The sequence below is a fragment of the Silene latifolia genome, chromosome 9, assembly GCF_048544455.1.
Source record: "Silene latifolia isolate original U9 population chromosome 9, ASM4854445v1, whole genome shotgun sequence".
Lineage (NCBI taxonomy): Eukaryota > Viridiplantae > Streptophyta > Magnoliopsida > Caryophyllales > Caryophyllaceae > Silene > Silene latifolia.
In genome coordinates this window covers 185,348,238-185,356,309 of record NC_133534.1, presented here as the reverse complement: position 1 = coordinate 185,356,309, position 8,072 = coordinate 185,348,238, and positions in this window count along the sequence as shown.

Below are 8,072 nucleotides of genomic sequence, written 5' to 3'. Positions count from 1 at the left end.
TGAATACAATTGGGAAGTAATATTGTTACTGTCAACTGGTCAACATATATCGGTAATGATTGGCTTACTAGAGTTTGACATTACTGTCGTGTGACGGTGGTGATCAGTTGACCCCCTAGGTCATACCTAAAGGGCAACCCTCTTAATTGATTATTTAATTAATCGTATAATGTTACGAGTTAATTAAATTACTTGAAAATTGACGGACGATTTTGGAAGTAAAATTTACGTATCATATTGAAATGTGATTAAATAAGATACGATGCGAGTAATTAAATTGTATAATTACTCGGATGAAATAAATTGTTTAATGTAACAATTAAAATGAATGAATTATTATAAAATCAATCAGTTGAAATTTATAAATGGTAAAATATTTTGGTACTAGTAATTATGAAATTACTAAGTCAATTTTTGTATATGACGTATTTTTATTAATACGTTGATTTTTAATATGTTAAAAATACATAACAAATATATGTGACATGTGACATGTAACATATAGACAATTGACAAAAATAATATGGATTCCATATTATCAAATGGACCGAAATATAGGAAGTGGATTAAGCTAATTAATTGTTTAATTAGTAGCTAAACATAATGATTGTTTTGCTTTTTAGCCATGCAACCCTACTACTCCTTGTGAAGACAAAAGTGATCATGCATTGGCTCCCCTAAAAGCCTTCCCTTCCAACCGGTTTTTTAGGTGAAAAATCATCATTGGTTTTTCAATTTAATTTACCTATTACTCTAAAATGTGTTAGAGATTAATTCATTGAACAATTCATCCAAAATATAAGTTTTCTAGAGAAATAAAATCCTCTCTTTATCTCTCAACAAAACCGAAAATATTCAAAGTGTTAACAATATTTTTGGTTCAATTTTCTCATAGATTAATATTATACTAGTATTTGTAATATTAATTTAATTAAGAGGAGCCTTGGGTATTATATTTAGGGAGAGATCTTACTCTTAGATCTTTGTTCTTCCATTGGAATAAGCTCAAGAACAAAAGAGAAAGGTGATCTCTTTTGTGCCCAAATAACCCAAATTCAATAAGTAAGGACATGATTTCTCCTCTATTCATTTTATTGTTTGCATGCATAAGATCCATTTTAATTTATGACAAATTAATTCGACATATTTGAGTATGTTAACATGTATAAAGATCTACATTTCTTTCAACAAACTCGATCAAGCTTAAGGAAACAGAAAATAGAGGAAGTTGAACATGTTGAAATCGACAAGGATGAAGATGAAAACGATGCTGAAGTCGATGAAATTGGAGAACTAAATCTGAAATCCAAAAGTGTCTTGATGGCTATTGACCAACAATTGGACGAAAATAAGAGCAAGGCACTTGAGATTATTCAACAACACGATTTTCCTCAAGTTGTATATGATTGTTGCAAGAATGTGATCCGAGGTAGCTTTGAATCCGGTAGGCGCTATGATCTCGATTGGTATGATTCTTCTCCCGCCTTTAAATTTTTCAAAGATGCGATATTTGTACAAAAATGGGAAAATCATCTCAATTACTATGGAAAGGTCTATATACCCGAGTTGGTTCAATTCTATACCACGGTATAAGTTAATGTTGATTCCGGCTCACTCACGGCCATGATTAACAATAAGCCTTTGTGTCTTAGTGTTGAAAGTGTTAATAAGATGTTTGAAGTACCAACAACCGGTTTGTTAAAGTTTCCTAAGTGTGGTTGGCCTACTATTGACGGGATTACTTCATTAACCGTGACTAAGTTTTTAAGTCCACATGCTAATTCATGCAACAGTCTCTCAGATAGGGAACTTAAAATCAATCCTAGGTTCTCCTTTAATTTCAATTATCGAACCTTGATTCCTTGCAATGGAAGCCTTGGGAAATGCTCCATCTTGGACATATGGTTGATTTATCACATAGCTAACCATTTTCTGATCAACTTACCCGCTATTATGTTCTTTCACATTGATCATATTGCCAAGATTTTTGAGAAGCGTAAGGTTGATAGTGCTACGGTTTTAGCTTACGGGATCTGGTTATCTATGATATTTGGGACGATGGAAATTGTTGACTCGACAGGCTACGGGGTTGATAACCTTTGTGATTCAATGACTTTAGGTATGCTCTCGAGGATGTTCTTTGAAATCAAGAATGCTAAGCTTGCTCGTAGATGGCCGGGTGGTAAGGCATCTAGTGTTGGTTCTTCATCAAGTGATTCCACTTCTATGACATGTCTCATCAAACAAATGAAGGAAATGATGGATCTCCAACGAGCTCAAACATATGAGATCGCGGGTTTGAAATTAGAAGTGACGGGATTGCGTGAGGAGCTAGCCGAGGTAAAGGGTCAAAATGATGAACTTGTGGAGATGGTTTGTGGTTTGGTGGAACAAGGCGAGTCTGAGGAAGTTGATGATAATGCCTAAACCGCTCACACAACCAAAGCCTATCCTTTTGCCGAGCCCATGCCTAGCAAAGATCAAAAAATTCCTATCCTTTTGCTCACTTGGTTGTTATGTTTAACAATCGTATTTTGCTACTGTAATCGGTTGTGTTGTTAATTGTTGAACAATTTATTTCATACGACTCTAATCCCTTTTTGCTACAGTTACCGTATTCTTCCTACTTGATGATGTCAAGATGGGGAAGTTGTTAAAATTATGCATGTGTGATCTAATGACTCTTAGGCTTGCGTACACCGTATCCATGTTAGTGTTTTGTATGGATTTTGCGCAAGGCTAAATCAGGTCAAGGGATAGTCTAGACAGGGTTAACTAGATCAGATTTATCTATGTGTACTGCAGGGCAGGATAAGTAATAATAAAAGTAACGCAAATAATGTAAATAATAAGAAAAAGAAATTTGTATGCGGAAAATCCTTAAATGGAAAAAAACCACGGGCACCGAGTTAGGAGAGGGTTTCACTATATTTTCAAGTAATCAGCACAAAATGAGTAAAATACCTTATGTATTGTATGAGAGTATAATCGCTGGAGTGTGTGTGTTATATCTTTGAATGTCTTTATGCACCTTCTTATATAGCCAGGCTGAACGGCTATATTATCTTGCTCATTATGGCGCAATATTCCTCTTAATGACACCATTAATTGCTTCATTATTGTACTTAATTATCTATATTAATGCTCGATATTTATTACCAAATCTTCTTCTTAATTACTGTATTTAAGTGGTAATAATTTTATATAATTATCCTTGACTTGGCCAAATACGTCCTTACATCGGTCCGTAGTCCTGCCTAGTGCCAGGCTCGAGCTACCTTGAAAATCCTGCCCTGATCGTCACATTAGGGTTGAACTTGATCCTGAAGATGATGCGGGAGTCTAAGCTCAGTGACTGGTGCCAAACTTGAACTACGCTGTCGCACCTACCCTAATCGTCAGGCCAGGGTAGAATTCTATCCTATCTGTAGTGCGATGTTCCAGGCCCAACAATTGTCCCTTATCTCCTTATTGTGGCTGGGTCAGGCCAGAAATAAGGAGATAACTTTCAATTAAGGTAACTTGCTTACGATTGTTAAGAGAAGTCCAATTAGTTCCTGTAACGGCTAATTTGGTGATTATTGCGACATATGTTGAATTTACTGCTAACTTCTCATTTATCACACTGCAAGTTGCAGTTAAGACCCTAACTTTACCGACTATAAATAATCTTTGTTCTTCAAATCTTCCTCTTAAAATCTTCTTCTTTCTCAAATCATTGTTCTTCAAATTTTCGCTTAATTTCCCAGAAATTTTCTAAGGTTCTTAACCATGGTTGCGAAAAGAAATCATCTAGAGGTGCGATGACCCTTGGTACTCCTTATGTATCAACCCCTAATGAAAACGTTTCTGAGAATCAACCTAGGCCTTCCATAATTCAACCTATTCCCATTGAGAATCCATCTGCTCCTCCTCTCGAAATGATTTCCATTTTCCACAAGAATTTTGGATTTAAACCAAGCAAAGCCCTGAACGATCAACAATATTTCCCGTGTCAAACCTGAGTTTGAGAAACATTTGAAGGACAAGGGCGTTATCCCTGCTGATTTTGAAGTATGGATCCCTGAAGATTCTCCGATCAAGGCTGAGTGGAACTGTCCCGGGTGGTTCTGCATTCATGACTGGGCTTTCAGGGCTGGTTGCAAGCTTCCTCTTTCTTGCTTGATGACTGAGGTGATTAAAGAAATCGGTGTTCCTCCTTATCAACTCATGCCTATGGTCTGGAAGGTAGTTTACTCTATTAAATTTTTATGCAATAAGAATAACTTGACTTTCTCCTTCGGGGATTTGAAGGCCTGGTATATCCTCAGGACTAATAGTCTTGGTAGGATCAGTTTTATGGCTAGGACCTCAACTGTTCCCCTTCTCAGCAACTTAGACAGTGGCCATGACAATAACTGGGCTGCTGGCTATATGTTTATCAGGACCAATTCCATTGGACTTGACCTGGCGTATTTGAATTGTGATGCCTGTGTTGGCGGTGAGTGACTGGACTCCTAATGTCGAGTATCCTATTGATCAAATTACTGCTTTCCCGACTATCCCTCTCATGGAGAGGACATGGCCACTTTGCTGAGGGGCAGATCATTTTCCCCGTTGGCTGAAGACTGAGGGTGCTACCAAGGTACCCAGGCCTGTCAAAGCTCCTAGTGCTTCAACTTCTGGCAGTAAGATTCATTGTTCCTTGATTTTTTCTTCTCTTCTTTCCATCCTCGCTTTTTCTATAACAACCTGTCTTTATTGCTAATATAGTGCCTAGTGTTATAGCCATAAGATCATCTACTAAGCTTGCTAGATTTGGCATGGCTGACCTGAATGCCAGGTTGGCCAAGGTGAAGGAAGAGGGTTCCCAAGGTAGTGGTGGGCATGAAATTATAATTGACTTAACCGATCTGCCTGCTCCCGCCGCTCCAGTTGCCCCTACTGAAACTAATCTAGTGACCCACAAGAGGAAGCAAGAGGAGGCTGATACGTGCATTTTATATAGTCTTTTTAGGCTATTTTATGCACGTATTTCTATGCTTTTATCGTAGGTTTATGCTACGAAATGCCCCGAATATGCTACTTTGGGTTATTTTGTCTTATTTGCAGGAATAAACCAGAAAGTAGTGAAATTGAGCCATTTATCGTCCGTTTTGCATGCATTTGGAGGAAGAGTGATTTTGGAGCGGAATTATTGCTGTCTTGGGATGCGTGAAGCTGTTTCGGGAGCTAAAAGGACAAGTCAAAGTCAAACTAACGAGAATTATGAGCTCCTGAAGTTAGTATTCACTCGATCGAGCACTTTACTAGTCGATCGAGTGGTTTTAGATTCCATAATTAGTCGATCGAGCACTTTATATGGTCGATCGACCAGTTCCATATTAGTGTTTAGTCGATCGAGTGCTTTATTTGGTCGATCGAGCAGTTTGAGCTTGAGTTTGCTCGATCGAGTGGTTCTAAACCACTCGATCGAGTGGATTCTCCTACGGGCTTGGACTTTTTAGTTTATTTCCGTCATTAGGTTAAATAATTCATATTTTCTTATAAATAGGAAGTTAGGACGTCATTTGTAAGTGTGCTATGCTGGGGGGATCGCACGTTACTTTTTCTCGTTTACTATTTTAATGCTACTTTCTGTTCTTCCTTTTTTCCGGATCTATTTCTACTGTAACTCTCTTCTCTCCCTTTTCTCCTTATTTTAATTTAATGTTTATTATTCCCCCTTCCCTTTTTCTTGCTCTTTCATTTATGTCTAGCTAACTCTCTTGCTAGGATTAGGGTAGTCAATGAATGAATGTCAATTGCTAATTAGGCTATTAGATCTGTCGTTGCTGTTGTTGTCTTTGTTGTTAAACTACCCTTAACTATATCTTGCTAGTTGATTCGAAGCAATTAGCCTTTTAATATTGGTAAACCTTGACCTGGACCGAAAGGTTGGAATAGGTGAGACCCGCAGTGAACAATAGGATGCTTTAGTGAGGGCGAAAGTTAAGCTAATAGCATTTTAGGGTGAATTGAGACCGAAAGGAGATATTCATTGCCCCTTAGACCGACACATCGACTGATTTGTGACCTTACCCGCAATTAACTGACGTTCATTGATTACCCGAAACCCTAGTTCTCTTCTCTTATTGTTAATTTCTTTTGCCTTATTTTTCTTGCCTTTAGCCTCATTAGTTTAGTCAAAATATTTCAAACCCCCAATTGTGACATTAGACAGATAGAATAGACAAGTAGATAGTAAACCGCCTCCCTGTGGAGATCGACCCTACTTACCGCCGACTTCTGTTAGTAGTATTTAGGTATTTATTTTTGGTACATAACGACCGTATCAAATTTTGACGCCATTGCCGGGGAGGCAACTATTTATTTGTTTAATTCTGTCTGTTTTTAGCCTCAGGGGATTTTTCCCTTGAGGCCGTCCTAATCTTTTTTTTTAGTGCTGTTTTGATAGGCCTTACAGGTACTACCTAGACAGTTCTAGGTGAAAGATCGTCAAAGGGAAGGCTTGAGTACCTTTGACCCATCACTTATGTCCCATTATATGGCACAACAGATGATTTACTGCGGGAGATGTGGTTCTACTGAGCACAATGCAGCCCTCTGCATGGCAGAAACTGACGAGCTCCTCGAGTTCAGGCTTTGGGGACGAGTTAGTCAAGCAGCTGTAGTTGTGCCGCCACAATCACCCTATCAATGGCCACCGCAACAAGATCCACCTGATATACCGAAAGAAGAGATTGCGGAGCTGAAATCTTTGTTGGAGGCACTTGCATTCCAAGTGCAAGATGATGATAGACGCACTTGTGCGCGATTTGAGAAGTTCGAGTCTGAAATAGCTCAGCTAGCTGCTGAGTCGGATAGTTGGCAACCAGAAGAGGTATTTTTATGACTCGGATGACGAATTTCTATCATACTTCAAAAGTTTACACGAGGATTTCAGCGCTGTACAGGAAGAATCACTCGATCGAGTGACTTATAATAGTCGATCGAGTGAATTTCCAGAAGAACCAATCGATCGAGTAGTTCAAATCACTCGATCGAGTGAAAATCAGGAGGAAAGTCCTCGATCGAGTGATAATTCTGCTCGATCGAGTGAGTTGGCCAGCGAAAGCAATGATTTGTTGCCTGGGTTCGTTTTAGACGATGATTTTGATGATGACAATGGATACGGTGAGTCACCCCTATTCAAGGCTGAGTTGGATGCACTTGAGGCCGCGATTTACGGGACGAATTCCACTGAGGGCGACGAAAGGACAGTTGAGTCGGTAATTGCTCCTAGCACGGAAGAGGTAATAAATTCCTTTATCTATGATTCCATCGTTGAGAGCAACCTACCTGAGGTAATTAGCGATAATTTTATTATTGTTAATATTCAAAGTATGCTACCTCGTTTGACTCGTGCTTTTAATGCTATACCCCCTCCCATGTGGACGTTTAATTTAACGATTTTTCACCATCCTTATCATTTCAAAACTGATAATCTGAAATGGAGCCCTAATTTATTGTCAATTGCTCCTGCGCTCCTCTATTTTGTAGATAAATTTAGGAGATCTCATAGGAAATTTGTTAGACTTAAATGTTTACATACTTTTATGTCCTATTTCCTTATTCCACTATGGTGGTACTTACATTTTTGTGTAGCACATGCGCATATGTATGATTTAATGCTGCGTGCTTTGAGCTGTTTTGATTGTGCTTAATTAGAGAGCCTTGAAGAAAAGAAGGTCGAGCTGGGACCTAACTGAAGCTAGCGCTACCCGGGAGGCAACCCGGAGTTTTTATTTTGCATTTTTATTTCATTTTAGTTGTAATAAATGGTTTTCATACCATAGACTATCTCAGCATGCTTGTTTAGTTAGTTTGCGTGCTGTTTTTAATTGCGTTTTGCAGGAATACACTGAGGATCACTCGATCGAGTACTTTTTGTACTCGATCGAGCACTTTTGTTGCTAAATCCACTCGATCGAGTGATTATTTTACTCGATCGAGCACCTGCAAAGAGAGAACTACTCGATCGACTGATATTCTTTTCGATCGAGCAGTTTTAGACGCCCAGTTCACTCGATCGACCACTATTCGACTGTTAT